Here is an 18,887-nt window from a genome sequence, read left to right as displayed (position 1 = left end):
TTGCATTAATGAGAGAAATTCACTAATTTGGTTATGGTAGGAAAGAATCTATTATTTGTTTCCTAAAGCAAATTGCATTAATGGAAGAGATCCGTTGATTTGGGTAAGGTAGGAAAGAATCTATTATTTGTTTCCTAAAGCAAATTGCATTTATGAAAGAGATTCGTTGATTTGGCTAAGCTAGGAAAGTTAGATCCGTGATCTTTTGTCATTAGGAAAGTGTTGAAAATAAACCGTACCGGACTACCAACTCCTCCATTAGGTTTTTTTTCGCTGGTTAATCTTGGTAGGTCTTTTTTCGTTGGTTAACCTTCGTAGGTCTATTTTTTTGGTACGTGGATGGGTGCGGGTTGGGGCCTCAGGAGGAGGTTTTTTGGTTTCTGGTGGATAAGTCAGAGTGGGAGTGAGGACGAAAATAAACCCGGAACGGAGACTACCAACTGCTCCATTAGGAGTAGAGATCATTTCAGCTCAGGATGAACAGTAAATTTCGAAAAAAAATAAACACAAATTTAAAAATTCTGAAATTTTTGTTGCAAACTACGACAAATGTTCTTGATGCTTGCAAATTTACATCCCGAAATAAGATTTGTGGAAGTCATGGCAAAAAAAATACTCCAAATGCTTTAGAAAATAGCATTTTTGAAGTGTCGACTTTGTTTGTTTACCACGACTTCCGTGAATGTTATTTCAGATGAAAATTTGCAAGCACCAAGAACATTTGTCAATGTTTACACCAAACAATTTTCTGATTTTTTTTACTATTTTTCCCAATTTTACTGTTCATTAGGGAGCATATGAGCTCGGGACTAGATACTCCACATTTGTTACAACTGTACCATCTGATGACTCCCTCCTCTGAATGGATGGGGAGGACGACTCCGACGACGCGAGGCTGAGCGCCTGACCTCGTTGGGGGTCGCTTCTGGGCAATAACGGAAGGGAACTCCGATGGAGAAGCCGAGGAGCAGGATGGCGGCGAACTGCCGATTGAGCTCACGGAATTGGCATCTCCAAAGCCGTTCGATACGCTATGTGAGTCGCTGGCGGTGCGCTACTCCGAGGAGGAGGTGGTGGCTTGTGTCGACATAGTCGTCGTGGATTCGGATCCGGCTAGGGTTGGTCTGGGTGATGGTGATCAGGTGGAGGTGCTTCGCCGAATCATTCACGGGTGAACTGCGACATCGACGATTCGACCTTGCAGAGGGCCGCTACCCAAGGTGAGTCTTCCCTCCGTACTCTTCGAGATTTCTTAGGGCCGGGAACTTGGAAGGTGGTCTCTAGACAGCCGAAAATGGAAATAAACATTTTTCTGGGATGAAAATTAACTGGCACAAGAATGATTAGCTGACTATTAATCTTAATGACGAGGTGGCAAAATATTTTGACCAAATTTTCTGCTGCAAAATTAACTCTTTCCTTGTTGAGCATCTAGGTGTGCCTCTACATTATGAAACATTAAGGAACGAAGATATTCAACCTATTATTGACAAAATTATTAACAACATTGGTAGTTGCAAATCAGTTTTTAGCTGCACGTGTAGATATCTATATGAAATCCTAGATATGTGGCAGTTTATTATTTAAAGAGCATGGCAACTTTTTCTGTGTAGATACAATTATATGACATCCATATATGTTTGCGGCATATTTATCATTTAGACATGTACAAAAACTATATTTTTAGCCATATGTATGTATATCAAATCCTGGCTATGTGTACCTTTATATTAAAAGGATGAAAACTTTTGTATGAAATATTAAGCAAAACGTCGGATGTTCGACTAGTTTTTAAAATTTATCGATCCCATATTCAAATGTACTCTTGGAAAGTGGCCTTCATCTCATGCTTTCTCTCCTTGAGTTTGAGCTTCTTCTTGAGCGCATGTTCTCCCTGTTGGGCTGCCCGGTTCCATCCAACAATGAATCAATGTGAAGGGCTTGCCCTCCACCCTATAGTACATCATGGCAGCGTGTCCGGGTTATACAATGATGTGATCATAAAGTTGCGAGTGAATCAATGAATTGACTAACACCTAGAGCGGCAAGAAGCAAAACTTACGATCTCCATGATTGAGGCGCTCGGTGGCAACCTTGTCTCCACTTGTGCAATCGCATTTCAAAACTTCATGACGACGTTTGAAATGGTGTACCATTGATGGAGTACCGGCCTCACATTGCGATCATATATCACATCCAAATTGTAAGGCGTGTAGTGCTTGTACTCATGAAACCAAGAATTCATGTTGTCAAAGTATCATGTATGTTCTTTTTCATGCCTACGAACACCACACTTGTGACCAACCATGTGTCGCATAATAATGCATCTTTCCTCGTCGAGTGCCCCGCCATTGTGCTTATTTCTTGTTAAACTTGTGGGGCGTGGTGTCTAGCATTGACGGCCTCGGAACGGTGCGGTCGCACAGGGGCGAAGTACAAGGCACCTAGGCGGAGTGATGGTGTTCCAGCATTAACTATGCGGCGGCCGGGGTTGTGCAGAGGTGGCGGCGGTATTGGTGGGTGCGGATAGGGAGCTAGGGGGGAAGAGGGCGGACTGGGGAAAAGGGGCTTTGGGACGGGGGGTTGTGTGGGTCGCATGTGTCAGAATCTGACATGGTGGTTGTCCGGACTCCCCCAAACATCCGTAGTTTTGTTTACGGTTTGGCAGTTCCGACGTACGGACTAGTCCGCGGACGTCTGATGGATTGCGTTGGAAGGCATAAAATATCTAGCCAGTATGATCCGGCGTTTATGGGCGAGTGCCCTAAAAACTGAACAGAATGATGCTTAGCTTTCATTGATGCACGCTGACGAGTGGATTACAGGGAGTTGATCGCATAAAAGACCTGTCTCGAATCGCCGGCAGACGATGGAGGCCATAAGGTGTACAGCAGGCGGTTGGCGCACGCCATGTGGCGACGGGAAGGAGGAGGAGGGGCAGGTGGTTTACGAGCAGGAAGGTACTCGTGGGAACCCAGATCCATCCCGAGCACTTTTGTGCCACGGCAATGTCGAGCAGCGGAGGCGCTCGCCGGCCGCATCTGGTCAACGCGGCTCGACTACAAGGGCTCCTCCTGAACAGCACGCTCCTGCCATGCCTGATCCCGTGCCGTACGTCCCTCACGTCGACCAGCTCTAGAGCACCAAGGGCGCGCTTGCGGGGCGTGGTCAGCGGCGACCGAGCTGCTACACGCTTGTTGCGCAACTGAGCTTCATCTGGTACTGCTAATTCCAAGCAGAAAAGGAGACACTCGCGCCTCCTCTTTGCTGTTGGCGGCGGTGGCATGATGTCGAGCGTGAGTTCCTCCCGAGCCGCAAACTTTTCGTGAAACACCTCGTGCGCATGAGACCGCCGCTGCACAACCTATCTCTCTCGACCTCCACCTCGCGGTTCCTCGCGCCACCGTGCTCCTGAATCTACGAAACGCCCCCTGGTAGGCCTGCTCCACGTATCTATCTCTATGATTCTCGTGCTCTGTTGCAGGAGCGAATGCACGCACGCGGGTGATCCTGTGCCCGGCACTCCCCTCCGGTCTCCACCCTGCAGGGCCGAGCCAGTGCTGACCCTTGCTGCCTTCCCTTGACTTCCTTCGCGTATCCTTCCTCCCTTTAGTACGTCATCTTTGTTGCTCCACGCTGCCTTCATCGCTCACCACCAATATCCAGCTCTTGGTGAGCACCTCTGAGCTAGCCACCGAAGTTGGACGATGAGCGCATGCGACGGGAACTCATGCGCTGGCCCAGAGCACCTGCAGTCCCATGCGGCAGGGCAGGCATCCTGCTGGAGTACGGTGACCGCGCTCCCGCAGGAGTGTGCGCTGAACCCCATCCAGGTCCGGTCATGGTCACAGCGAGTAGGAGTGGACGGGTGAGCGCTTGGCCACAGCCAGGTCCGACTGGGTGGAACGCCGGGCAGCAGTGGACTCGATAGAGACGAGGAGCTGATCGGTCTGTGCGTCGTTGCTGCGAGTCATACAGAGCTTGATCGTAGCTATTAATGTTATCAACAACCCTCCTCCTGACTGGGCTATGGGCTGTTAGGTTTAATCTAGATTCATGTAACTGCATGTGTTATTTTCGTTCTGCATGTAACTTAGCTAGTTGTACTCCGGCGAAGTTTCAGCTGTAGCGCCCAAGGAAGTAAGATGCCCGGCGACCGTGCGATGCGGTGTGTAGGCGTTGTAAAACGTAGGTTTTGAGGAACTGGCTCAACCCTCAAAGGGGTGGCCTATCACATATATATATTGATGACATACAAGTCCAATACCAATAAGGCATGGTTTACACAGTAGGGCTACAATACGGAGTCTAACACCCTCCCTCAATCTCAATTCACTCCTGAAGTATCTAGGTTGAGATTGCGCTTACAAACCTCAAACATGGGAGAAGGTAGAGGCTTGGTGAAGATGTCTGCAATTTGATCTTTTGAAGAGATAAACCTGACTTGTAGTAGCTTCTCTGCAACACGTTCCCACACAAAATGATAGTCAATCTCATTGTGTTTAGTCCGTGCATGGAACACCGGGTTTGATGACAGAAACGTAGCACCGATGTTGTCACACCAAAGGATCGAAGGATGTGGCTGAGCAACTCCTAGCTCTCGAAGTAGGGACTCAATCCATATAAGTTCGGCAGTCGCATTGGCAACCGACTTGTACTCAGCTTCTGTGCTGCTGCGGGAAACAGTGGCTTGCTTGCGTGCACTCCAGGCGATCAGATTAGGACCCAAGAACACAGCATGTCCCCCCGTGGATCGCCTGTCATCTGGACACCCAGCCCAATCAGCATCAGAGAATGCAGAAAGAACGCCGGAGGAACTGGGGCGCAGGTGAAGACCAAAGGAGACAGTGAGACGCACATAACGCAGTATGCGCTTCACAGCAGACCAGTGTACATCAGTAGGAGCATGAAGATACTGGCACACCCTGTTAACCGCAAAGGAGAGATCAGGACGCGTGATCGTCAGATACTGCAGGCCACCAACAATACTCCTGTACTCAGTAGCATCCTCAGGAGAGAGAAGAGCACCATCAGCAGCAGAAAGGGTGTCAGTGGAGGACATGGGCGTAGGCGATGGCTTGCACTTGAGCATACCAGCACGGCGCAAGAGATCAAGAGAGTACTTCTTCTGGGTGAGAGCCAAACTGCCACGAGACTGATGAGCGACCTCAATACCCAGGAAGAAATGAAGCTGTCCCAAATCCTTAACTGCAAAATCACGACCAAGTGCAGTCACAAGAGCATCAGCAGCCGTCGGAGATGAGCTCACCAGGACAATATCATCCACATACACAAGGAGGTACATGGTCACACTCGGTCGCTGAAACAAGAACAGTGAAGTATCAGCCGTCGAAGGAATGAACCCATGAGTGCATAGAGCTGAAGCCAGGCGAGCATGCCAGGCACGGGGAGCCTGCTTCAGTCCATATATGGCCTTCGTCAGATGACAGAGATGATGAGGCTGAGTGTGATCCACAAATCCAGGTGGCTGCCGCATGTAAACCTCTTCTTCCAGCAATCCATGAAGAAAAGCGTTCTGCACATCAAGCTGGCGGAGAGACCATCCGCGAGAAACTGCTAGAGACAGAAGAAGTCGAATAGTGGTAGGCTAGACAACTGGGCTGAATGTATCCTCATAGTCCAGTCCCTGACGCTGTTTAAAGCCCTTAGCCATGAGGCGCGCTTTGTAGCGCTCAATGGAACCATCTGCATGTTTCTTCACCTTGAACACCCACTTTGAATCAATGATGTTGACGCGAGACGGAGGGGGAACAAGTGTCCAGGTCTTATTCTTCATAAGAGCATGATATTCTTGTTCCATAGCAGCCCTCCAGTGTGGAATACTCATAGCGGCTTGATAACTGCGTGGTTCGGCGGTTGGATCATCCACAGCATGGGCCAGGCAAGCAGCAAGATAGGTGACCGTGCCATTGGTGCGCTCCTTGGGACGAACAATGCCACTACGGCTGCGAGTGTGCGGACGCCGCGGAGGAGCACACACCGGGGCCGGCGGGATGTCCGGAGCAGGTGAGGCCGGTCCAGGAGACTCCGGCGATGAAGGACCGGGTGACGGCGGGCCGGGCGATGGCGGACCAGGCAACAGCAGGCCAGGCGATGTAGGCCCCGGCGGCGTGTGAGACGCTGTAGACCCAGGCGAAGTAAGCACCAGGGGCTCCCGCGCGGATGGCGAGGGCGACGAAGGAGGGTAGTCCAGGCGAGGAGGCGGCGACGGAGACTGCTCAGAGGAGGATGTCGCAGGCTCTGGCCCGGTCGCAGTAGCCAGCATGGGCTCCTGCCCAGGCGCGGTTGGAGATGGGGTGCCCGGTGCGCGGTCGAGGGCGGGAGGCGGTGCATGCACCGGCCGATCAACGTGCACCACAGGCGACGTAGCGGGTCCGTCAGGGAGGAGTTCCAGGCGAGCTCCACGTCCAATCCCTGCACCATGATTGGGTAACAACACGGGCAAATATGCAACATCTTCAAATTGGCCAGGCATAAGAGGAAATGAATGCATAGATGGTGTTGTGGTGGATGACTGAGGCATGGCAGAAAAGGGGAAGACGGTCTCATCAAAAACAACATCCCGAGATATGTAGACTCGATTGGTTGGGACATGGAGACACTTGTAGCCTTTATGGAGAGAACTATACCCTAAGAACACACACTTTTTGGAGCGAAACTCAAGTTTGCGATCATTATAAGGACAAAGATGAGGCCAGCAGGCACACCCGAACACCTTAAAAAAGGTATAGTCAGGAGTTTCACCTAAGAGAAGCTCAATAGGGGTTTTCATATTAAGTACACGCGTAGGTAATCTGTTAATGAGAAAACACGTGGTAGCAAAAGCATCACTCCAAAAACTAAAAGGTACAGAAGCATGAGCAAGAAGTGTGAGGCCGGTCTCAACTATATGGCGATGTTTGCGCTCAACAGCGCCATTCTGCTGATGTGTATGCGGGCATGATAAACGATGAGAGATCCCAAGCTTATTAAAGAAGTGTTGAGGTTGCGATATTCGCCCCCCCCCCCCCCAATCTGACTGAACATGGATAATTTTATGCTTGAGTAGACGTTCAACATGCAATTGAAACTGTATGAATATATCAAACACATCAGATTTGCGCTTAAGAAGATAAAGCCAAGTGAAGCGACTATAGGCATCAACAAAACTGACATAATAGTTGTGACCACTAACAGATGTTTGTGCCGGACCCCACACATCAGAAAACACAATTTCAAGAGGGTTATTTACTTCTATAGTAGATGAAACAAAAGGTAGCTAATGACTCTTGCCTTGCCGACAGGCATCACACACGGACATCTCTTTATTGCTAGACACTAATGGCAGCTCATGACGGTGGATTATGTGGCGAACGATGGGTGTGGCGGGGTGACCAAAGAGAGAGTGCCACTGGGAAGGCGACACACGAACACCGCTGAAGAAGCATGGGGCGGATGGATCCTCCAAACAGTACAAGCCTTGGCTCAACCGGCCACTAGGCAGAACGTCCTGGGTTGCTCGATCCTTAACAAAAAGATTAAAAGGGTGAAGTTCACATAGGACATGATTATCAAGGGTAAGCTTAGGGACAGATAAAAGATTACGAGTCACCGAGGGAACCCGTAAAACATTACAAAGATGGAGCTGCCTAGAGGGATGACTAGTTAAAAGAGATGCTTGGCCAATATGAGAGATGGGCATACCTACACCATTGAAGGTGTGAACCTGATCGTGCCCGTAGTAGGGCTGGTAGGTGGAGAGTTTGTTGAGCTCGTTCGTCATGTGATCCGTGGCGCCGGTGTCCATGTACCAGGCTGGATCAATAGGGTAGGATGGTGTGTATCCCTGCTCGACGCGCGGGTCCTTGCCCTTGGCGGCGATGTGGGCAGACGGGGCGGCAGCGATGTGGGCAGCCGGGGCGGCGGGGAGGACCAAAGTCTGCCATGGCAAACTGGCGCTCGTTGCCCTTGCCGTCGTTGCCGATGCCAAGGAAGCTCCTCTGAAAGCGGCGGTGACACTTGGAGGCGACATGGCGTTCACGACCACATAGCTAGCACACCACCCTAGTGTTAGGGCCCCCACCCAGGGTCGATGCAGGGGGGGGGCTGCCTTGCCAGGTGACGGGGCAGGGGGCGCTGGCCGCGAGAGGCCCAGAAGGCCGCCGGTTGGGCGGTGATGGTGGCGGAGGAGCGACGAGCCTCGACGCATTGCTCGGTGAAGAGGAGGTGTGAGTAGAGCTCGTGAGGAGGCATCGCTGGCTTGGCGTTGTGAACGGCCTCGGCGAGATTGTCGTAGTCGGCGTCGAGGCCTTTGATGACGAAGTCGGCGAACTCCTCGTCGCTAAGCGGCCGACCAATAGAGGTGAGCGTGTCCGCCAGCACCTTCAATTTGTTGAAGTAGGTCGTAGCGGAGGACTCCAGCTTCTTGATGTCGGCGAGCTCGCTGCGAAGGGCCATCGAGCGGGAGGTAGAGACGTGGGCAAAGGCGTGCTCCAAGATCGTCCAGGCGTCCATGGAGGTGGCGGCGAAGAGATAAAGGCCAGCGACCCCGTCGCCGAGGGAACCCTGGATGGCAGAGAGGATCGCCTGGTCCTGCTGCACCCACATACGGTGTTCCGGGTTGATGGTCGGGCCGTGGACGGTAGGGATGACATGCGGAGGACACGGTAGCGAACCATCAACAAACCCTAGGAGAGACCGTCTGCGTAGTAGCGGTGGGACCTTGGCGCGCCAGAACAAGTAGTTGTCTGGCGTGAGGCGGATGGCGATCAAGTTGTCGAAGTGGAACGGCCCAGTGGGCGTGATTGCGCCAGCAGCAGGGACGATTGGCGGCGGAGCCGCGACAGGATCCACGGTCGCGACCGATGCCGCGGTGGCACCGCGGGCAGGGGTGGGATCAGGGCCGCAGGCAGAGTCGCGAGCGTGGCCGCGGGTGGCACCGTGGGCGGAACCTTCCCCGAGGCCGCCGGGAGGACGGCAAGTGATGAGGAAGAGGCCGCGGGTAGGATCACCGTCGTGGCGGCGGAGGTTGCAGGCGCCAGCGGCGGGAGTGGAGCTGAGAACATGGAGCCCACAGCGGTGGTGCCGAAGAACTGGGGCACCGACTGAGCCAGGGGGTGAGGTGGGAGGTTGAGGAGGGCGGCAAGCGACGCGGGGATGGACCCGGAGCTGGCGGCGCCCGAAGCGGAAGCGGTCATGGCGTCAGTGGCGGCGGCGGCCCTAGGTTTTAGGGTTTTTGGCGCGACGGCGGCGGCGACGGCGGGTGGGATGGAGGACCTAGGTTAGACTCGATACCATGTAAAACGTAGGTTTTGGGGGAACTGATTCAACCCTTAAATGGATGGCCTATCATATATATATATATATCGATGACATACAAGTCCAATACCAATAAGGCATGGTTTACACAGTAGGCTACAATACGAAGTCTAACAGCCGTGATGCTGTGGTGCAGTGCGATACGGCAGCGTCGTGTGAAGCGGCGAGACACGTGTGGGAGCAGACTTGCTGGACGGATCAATTGGAGATCAGAGACACGGTGAGTTAGCTAGTTTGTTAGTTGCATGCATGGGTCGTTAACTACACAGCTGCGTCTTGTTGACCTTGGAGAGATTCCCGGAGATGTAGTGTGTGGAGTTTGTTGCGTTAGTGGCGTAGTAGATGGATTAGTGGGTTAGTGGCGAGAGTGCCGGCTAGTTAGGGTGTGCGTGAGGCAAACCTGCAGTGTATATAAGTATGGCATTGAGTTAATGAAAAGGAGGCCGTGAGGGCTGAAGGAAACCATGTAGCATATGTGTTGTCACCGGGAGCAAAGGCAAAGCTAGTTTTCTCCCTGGTGAATGTGTGTGTGCGTGTGTGTTTTCTGCCCTGGTGTGTGTCATTGTGTTCTTGAAAGAAACAAAGGAACAAGAGAGAGTTGTGTGAGGCAACCAAGAGGAAGAAGAAGAGCGGCGCTACGAGGAGGCGGCGCCAACATGGGCTAGCTATCATGGGTTGGGCCTCCTCGACACTCAGGAACCACGAGGAAGGGAATCCAGAGGGACCACGGCAAATTCTCAACCCTTCTTCCTCTCCCCTGCTTTCATTTTAGCACACTTGTGGCTTGTACCTTGCTTACCTTGATGTTTGATCCAAAACTCCACGTGCTGAGTGAATTGCACTGCCTACTTGTGAGCTCCTAACACTTGGTATTCAGATCCAAGTCACCACCCTTCCACCTTCAAAATTTTCTCACCACCACCACCAAATTATCAAATGCACAACTAAAGCAACCCAAACCACTGAAAGATAACAAAATGTACAACATGATCTTAAGAGCATCTCCACTCCCCCCCCCCCCCCAAAAGCCCCCCAGGCCCCTTTTTTATCGCCGACTCAAAAATATTGGCCTTGTCGCGCCCCCAGAAGCCCAATTTTCGCTGATTAGGGCCGAAATTGGCGCCGGCAAACCCAGGCCGAACCCGGCGCGCTGGGGGCGCCCAAGTGGACCGGGGGAAATGTTTTTGGCGCGAAAACCTGGTGGACCTGCCGAGTCAGCGACTGGGCGACGCCGGGAATCTTCGACGTCCTCATCGCCTCGGTTTACCGCGGGAATAAATTCGAAGGCTGCCGCCGGTCAGCCTTCCATTGATTCATGGGCTGCGCAGTGAAGGCGCGCCACCGCCGCACGTCCCGCCCTCTCCTGCAACGCATCCACACTGCTGCCGCCCACTCGCCGCTATAAAAGCCACCCTCCCTCGCCGCTGGCCGCACACTCACAGCCTCTCTCTCACCGCCGACGCCCCTCTCTACTTCGCCACCGACCCCTCTCTCTCACCCCGTCCCAAGCCGCAAGCATGGTCAAGCACTTCCCAGGCGATGGAGCGGCAGCCAATGGCTTCGACTGCCACCACCTGCACGAAGCGGAGGCTCGCCTCCTCTACGAGGCGGACTACCCGGCGCCACCCGACATGTAGGTGCCGGGCGCATGGAGGCTCAGCGGCGGTGGAGTCCCGGTGCCGCCGCCGCCCTCTGGTGCTGAACGGCGTGACGAGATCGTGCGGATCCGGTCTTTGCTGCCCGAGGACGCGCGGTCGCAGACAAGGTATGCCCCCGACATCCACAATGTGTGGACGGTGTACTTCGAGCGCCGCCACGAAGACCAACTTCGCTCCACGAATGGCGCCCTGGCATCCCGCGGATGCCACAACTCTGAGGGCCGGCGGCAATGGTGGGGCGTCCCCGGGCACACCCCCAAGGCCGTCCTCACGCACATCGAGGGCAACAACTCGCCGTGGATGAAGTACCCGGCGCCGTCCTTCATGCCAGAGCGGTGCCTCATGGCAACCGAGGCACATGGTGGGCACGTCGTCTTTGTCCTCCGACTCCCACTCCTCCGGCGCACGGACGCCGCTCGTAGCCGTGCAGGCCGAGCCCCAAGATATGCCACCGAAGCGTCGGCGTAGCGGCGCCCTCGTCATAAACGAGGGCCGGGGCTACCAAACTTCCCCCCTTCCCGCGGCCATCTTCGCCTGGTCAAGCCGAAGAGGAGCCGGCGACGCCGCCAGTCATCGTCAAGCAGGAGAACCTCGACATGGCTGCCACCGACGAGACCGCCCTTAAATAGGCGCGGGACGACTACGTCCGGGAGGAGATGGAGCGCCAGCACCGCACCCTTGAGGACGTCGCCGCTCGACACCACGGCCGCGACGAGGGCGGCATCATCATCCTCGATGACAGCGACGAGGAGGCGCCCGGGCCGTCCAACCCCGTCCGGCAAGGCGACCTAGGACAGGGTTGCAGCAGGGACGGCGGCGGCATGCAGAACGACGGCGGCGGCTCCTCGGCATGTAGTAGTTTTTTTAGTTTAGTTTTTAAATTATGTTTTGAGTTTGTACAAATATCAATGAAAACGCTTGAATTTCCTCTCAATTTGTGTCGTTTTATGCGAAGTTTGGCCCTGCTCGACACTCAGGAATTCAAGGCCCTGCTCGACACGGCTATGAGCAAGGGAATCCAGAGGGATCACGACAAATTCTCAACCCTTCATCTTCCCTGCTTCTTTCATTTTAGCACACTTGTGGCTTGTACCTTGCCTGTACTTTGATGTTTGATCCAAACCTCCACGTGTTGAGTGAATTGCACTGCCTACTTGTGATATCCTAACACTTGGTATTCAGATCCAGGTCACCACCCTTCCACCTTCAAAATTTTCTCACCACCACCACCAAATTATGAAATGCACAACTGAAGCAACCCAAACCACTGAAAGATAACAAAATGTACAACATGATCTTAAGAGCAGGCGGCATGGTGGGGTGTCCCCGGGCGCACCCTCGAGGCGCCCCGGCATCCCGCGGGTCCCACAACTCCGAGGGCCCCGGCGGCAATGGTGGGGCGTCCCCGGGCGCACCCTTGGGGCCGTCCTTGTGCACATCGAGGGCAACAACTCGCCGCGGATGAAGTACCCAGCGCCGTCCTTCTCGCGCTGAGCGGCGCCTCGTGGAAGCCGAGGCACATGGCAGGCACGTCGTCTTCGTCCTCCGGCTCCCACTCCTCCGGCGCAGGGACGCCACTCATAGTCGTGCAGGCCGAGACCCAAGATACGCCGCCGGAGCGCCGTCATAGCGGCGCCCTTGTCATAAACGAGGGCCGGCGCCGCCAACCTCCCCCCTTCCCGTGGCCATCTTCGCCTGGTCAAGCCAAAGAGGGAGCCGGCGACGCCGCCAGTCGTCGTCAAGCAGGAGCACCTCGACATGGCCGTCGACGATGAGACCGCCCTCAAATGGGCGCGGGATGACTACATCCGGGAGGAGATGGAGCGCCAGCGCCGCGCCCTTGAGGAGATCGCCGCTCAACATCGTGGCCGCGACGAGGGCGGCGTCGTCATCCTCGATGTTGAGTAACATGATTGTATTAGGAAACATAGGATAAACTAGGAAGTATTCTGGCTTGTCTTGTACTCCAAGTAAATCGTGCACTCCTATATATATGCCCACGAGGCTCAAGCAATACAACAACTATTCCACCAATCCTCTCTCTCCCTTTTAACATGGTATCAGCCTAATTGATGCTAAACCCTAGCCACCGCCGCTTCCGCACCTGCGCCACCCCCGGGGCGGTCGGCCCTCCCTAACCGCCGCCGGGGGCCGCGCCGCCCGTACCTAGGGCTCGTCCGCCAGCCGTGTTGTCCGGCTGCCCTAGAGAGTATTTTTCCCGATCCTTTGATCCGGGTTTTTCTCTCTCTCATCGGTCGCTTTGATAGGCGTTTTTTCATGGTTTTCCGATCTATGCTTGATCAGTTTGCGTCGCCCGCCGCCGCTGTCGACCCTCGTGCGCCTCTACTCCGACACCGTCGCGCTCGGTCGGCGCCTTCACCGACCCAGCGGCCTCGCGCGACAGGCGGCTCCTCACGGCCGTCGTCTGCGTGCCGGCCCGCCCGTCGATCTACGCCGATCGTCTCCCCCCTCTCTGACCGGGACACCTGCATCGCCTCCACCCAGCGGCCTCGCGCCATGCGGCGGCCAATTGATCCACGCCACCCACCTCCGTCGCGTCTGCACAGTGGCCCTGCGGGTTGCCTCGATGGCCTTGTCCTTGCCGCATCGGGTGGGCTGTGTCAAGCCCGTCGGCATCCTCGAGCTCGGGCGCTGCTGCTCCGTTAGTTGCTCGGGCCTCGCTGCACGGGCGCCGATGCTGCTTTGGCGGCCCGGGTGCCAGTGCTGACGCGATCGTCTGGTCATCCCATGCCGTCCATCTTCGCCGGATTCATCTCGGACTCTGCCGCCACCGCGCCTCCACCGAGCGGCATCCCCGACCTCGCGCGCGATCGATTGATCACCGCCCGCCGCCGCGATCCGCCTCAGCTACGCCGTGCGACCGACCTAGCCCGCCGGTGGCACGCGCCTCCATAGGCCCCATGAAGACCGTCCCTATTTCAGCGCGCCCCTCTACCGATCGAGCAATGCAGGATGCCGCTGCGTCGCCCCATCGGGCCGTAGCGCCGCTGCCCCGTGGTTCTTCTCCCGGCTGCACCGACCCGCGTCACCGCTGTGTCGCCCCTTCGGGGCGTAGTGTCGCGGTCCACGGCCGCCCCGTGGCCGTCCGCTCCAGGTCGTCCCCGTGGCAGCACCGACCCTCGCGTCGCCGCTGCGTCGCCCCGTCGGGCCGTAGCAAGCGTGGCACACGGTCCACGCCGCTGTCCTGAGGCTGTCCCCGCGGTTGCACCGACCCACGCTCCTCCACCCACTACTAGGGAAAAGCCTATACACAGAATCTTACCAGCAGCGCGCTTTAAAATAAGGCGCTGCTGCTAAGTAGCAGTAGCGCGCGCGCACAAAACACGCTGCTGAAATTAATGCATCAGTAGCGCGCCCGCTCTAAGACGCGCTACTGCTATAATTGCCACGCCGCCGCCGCGAGGCTAGTTCTAGCAGCAATTTTTGAAGGAAATATGCCCTAGAGGCAATAATAAAGTATTATTTATTTCCTTGTATCATGATAAATGTTTATTATTCATGCTAGAATTGTATTAACCGGAAACATAATACATGTGTGAATATATAGACAAACAGAGTGTCACTAGTATGCCTCTACTTGACTAGCTCGTTAATCAAAGATGGTTATGTTTCCTAGCCATAGACATAAGTTGTCATTTGATTAACGAGATCACCTCATTAGGAGAATGACGTGATTGACTTGACCCATTCCGTTAGCTTAGCACTCGATCGTTTAGTATGTTGCTATTGCTTTCTTCATGACTTATACATGTTCCTATGACTATGAGATTATGCAACTCCCGTTTACCAGAGGAACACTTTGTGTGCTACCAAACGTCACAACGTAAATGGGTGATTATAAAGGTGCTCTACAGGTGTCTCCAAAGGTACTTGTTGGGTTGGCGTATTTCGAGATTAGGATTTGTCACTCCAATTGTCGGAGATGTATCTCTGGGCCCACTCGGTAATGCACATCACTATAAGCCTTGCAAGCATTGTGACTAATGAGTTAGTTGCGGGATGATGTGTTACGGAACGAGTAAAGAGACTTGCCGGTAACGAGATTGAACTAGGTTTCGAGATACCGACGATCAAATCTCGGGCAAGTAACATACCGGTGACAAAGGGAACAACGTATGTTGTTATGCGGTCTGACCGATAAAGATCTTCGTAGAATATGTGGGAGCCAATATGGGCATCCAGGTCCCGCTGTTGGTTATTGACCGGGGACGTGTCTCGGTCATGTCTACATAGTTCTCGAACCCGTAGGGTCCGCACGCTTAACGTTACGATGACAGTTTTATTGAGTTTTGATGTACCGAAAGAGTTCGGAGTCCCGGATAAGATCAGGGATATGACGAGGAGTCTCGAAATGGTCGAGATGTAAAGATCGATATATTGGACGACTATATTCGGACTTCGGAAAGGTTCCGAGTGATTCGGGTATTTTTCGGAGTACCGGAGAGTTACGGGAATTCGTATTGGGCCTTAATGGGCCATACGGGAAAGGAGAGAAAGGCCTCAAAAGGTGGCCGCACCCCTCCCCATGGTCTGGTCCGAATTGGACTAGGGAAGGGGGCGCACCCTTCCTTCTTTCTCCTTCCCCCTTCCCTTCTCCTACTCCCACAAGGAAAGGAGGAGTCCTACTCCCGGTGGGAGTAGGACTCCCCCCTATGGCGCGCCTCTCCCCTTGGTCGGCTGCCTCCCCCTTGCTCCTTTATATACGGGGGCAAGGGGGCACCCCAGAGACACAACAATTGATCTATTGATCTCTTAGCCGTGTGCGGTGCCCCCCTCCACCATATTACACCTCGATAATATCGTAGCGGTGCTTAGGCGAAGCCCTGCGTCGGTAGAACATCATCATCGTCATCACGCCGTCGTGCTGACGAAACTCTCCCTCAACATTCGGCTAGATCGGAGTTCGAGGGACGTCATCGAGCTGAACGTGTGCTGAACTCGGAGGTGCCGTACGTCCGGTACTTGATCGGTCGGATCGTGAAGACGTACGACTACATCAACCGCGTTGTGTTAACGCTTCCGCTGTCGGTCTACGAGGGTACGTGGACAACACTCTCCCCTCTCGTTGTTATGCATCACCATGATCTTGCGTGTGCGTAGAATTTTTTTTGAAATTACTACGTTCCCCAACAGTGGTATCAGAGCCAGGTTTTATGCGTTGATGTTATGCACGAGTAGAACACAAGTGAGTTGTGGGCGATATAAGTCATACTGCTTATCAGCATGTCATACTTTGGTTCAGCGGTATTGTGAGATGAAGCGGCCTGGACCAACATTGCGCGTACGCTTACGCGAGACCGGTTTCACCGTTGCGAGCACTCGTTGCTTAAAGGTGACTGGCGGGTGTCTGTCTCTCTCACTTTAGTTGAATCAAGTGTGGCTACGCCCGGTCCTTGCGAAGGTTAAAACAGCACCAACTTGACAAACTATCGTTGTGGTTTTGATGCGTAGGTAAGAACGGTTCTTGCTAAGCCCGTAGTAGCCACGTAAAACTTGCAACAACAAAGTAGAGGACGTCTAACTTGTTTTTGCAGGGCATGTTCTGATGTGGTATGGTCAAATCATGATGCTAAATTTATTGTATGAGATGATCATGTTTTGTAACCGAGTTATCGGCAACTGGCAGGAGCCATATGGTTGTCGCTTTATTGTATGCAATGCAATCGCCCTGTAATTGCTTTACTTTATCACTAAGCGGTAGCGATAGTCGTAGAAGCAATAGATTGGCGAGACGACAACGATGCTACGATGGAGATCAAGGTGTCCGAGCCGGTGACGATGGTGATCATGACGGTGCTTCGGAGATGGAGATCACAAGCACAAGATGATGATGGCCATATCATATCACTGATATTGATTGCATGTGATGTTTATCTTTTATGCATCTTATCTTGCTTTGATTGACGGTAGCATTATAAGATGATCTCTCACTAAAATTTCAAGATAAAGTGTTCTCCCTGAGTATGCACCGTTGCGAAAGTTCTTCGTGCTGAGACACCACGTGATGATCGGGTGTGATAGGCTCTACGTTCAAATACAACGGGTGCAAAACAGTTGCACACGCGGAATACTCAGGTTAAACTTGACGAGCCTAGCATATACAGATATGGCCTCGGAACACAGAGACCGAAAGGTCGAGCGTGAATCATATAGTAGATATGATCAACATAGTGATGTTCACCATTGAAACTACTCCATCTCACGTGATGATCGGACATGGTTTAGTTGATTTGGATCACGTAATCACTTAGAGGATTAGAGGGATGTCTATCTAAGTGGGAGTTCTTAAGTAATATGATTAATTGAACTTGAATTTATCATGAACTTAGTCCTGATAGTATTTTTGCAAATTATGTTGTAGATCAATAGCTCGCGTTGTTGCTTCCCTGTGTTTATTTTTGATATGTTCCTAGAGAAAATTATGTTGAAAGCTGTTAGTAGCAAAGATGCGGATTGGATCCGTGATCTGAGGATTATCCTCATTGCTGCACAGAAAAATTATGTCCTTGATGCACCGCTAGGTGACAGACCTATTGCAGGAGCAGATGCAGACGTTATGAACATTTGGTTAGCTCAATATGATGACTACTTGATAGTTTAGTGCACCATGCTTAACGGCTTAGAATCGGGACTTCAAAGACGTTTTGAACGTCATGGACCATATGAGATGTTCCAGGAGTTGAAGTTAATATTTCAAGCAAATACCCGAGTTGAGAGATATGAAGTCTCCAACAAGTTCTATAGCTAAAAGATGGAGGAGAATAGCTCAAGCAGTGAGCATGTGCTCAGATTGTCTGGGTACTACAATCGCTTGAATCAAGTGGGAGTTAATCTTCTAGATAAAATAGTGATTGACAGAATTCTCTAGTCACCATTACCAAGTTAGTAGAACTTCGTGATGAACTATAGTATGCAAGGGATGACGAAAGTAATTCCCGAGCTCTTCACGATGCTGAAATCGACGAAGGTAGAAATCAAGAAAGAGCATCAAGTGTTGATGGTTAACAAGACCACGAGTTTCAAGAAAAGGGCAAAGGGATAGAAGGGGAACTTCAAGAAGAACGGCAAGCAAGTTGCTACTCAAGTGAAGAAGCCCAAGTCTATACCTAAGCCTGAGACTAAGTGCTTCTACTGCAAAGGAACTGGTCACTGGAAGCGGAACTGCCCCAAGTATTTGGTGGATAAGAAGGATGGCAAAGTGAACAAAGGTATATTGGATATACATGTTATTGATGTGTACTTACTAGTGTTTATAGCAACCCCTCGACATTTGATACTGGTTCAGTTGCTAAGAGTAGTAACTCGAAACGGGAGTTGCAGAATAAACAGAGACTAGTAAAGATGAAGTGACGATGTGTATTGGAAGTGGTTCCAAGATTGATATGATCATCATCGCACACTCCCTATACTTTCGGGATTAGTGTTGAACCTAAATAAATGTTATTTGGTGTTTGCGTTGAGCATAAATATGATTTGATCATGTTTATTGCAACACGGTTATTCATTTAAGTTAGAGAATAATTGTTGTTTTGTTTACTTGAATAAAACCTTATATGGTTTCACACCCAATGAAAATGGTTCGTTGGATCTCGATCGTAGTGATACACATATCCATAATATTGAAGCCAAAAGATGCAAAGTTAATAATGATAGTGCAACTTATTTGTGGCACTGCCGTTTAGGTCATATTGGTGTAAAGCGCATGAAGAAACTCCATGCTGATGGGCTTTTGGAATCACTTGATTATGAATCACTTGATGCTTGCGAACCATGCCTTATGGGCAAGATGACTAAGACTCCGTTCTCCGGAACAATGGAGTGAGCAACTGACTTATTGGAAATAATACATACTGATGTATGCGATCCGATGAGTGTTGAGGCTCGCGGCGG

This window comes from Triticum aestivum, chromosome 7D (assembly GCF_018294505.1).
Source record: "Triticum aestivum cultivar Chinese Spring chromosome 7D, IWGSC CS RefSeq v2.1, whole genome shotgun sequence".
Taxonomy (NCBI): domain Eukaryota; kingdom Viridiplantae; phylum Streptophyta; class Magnoliopsida; order Poales; family Poaceae; genus Triticum; species Triticum aestivum.
Note: the sequence above shows the minus strand (reverse complement) of the source record.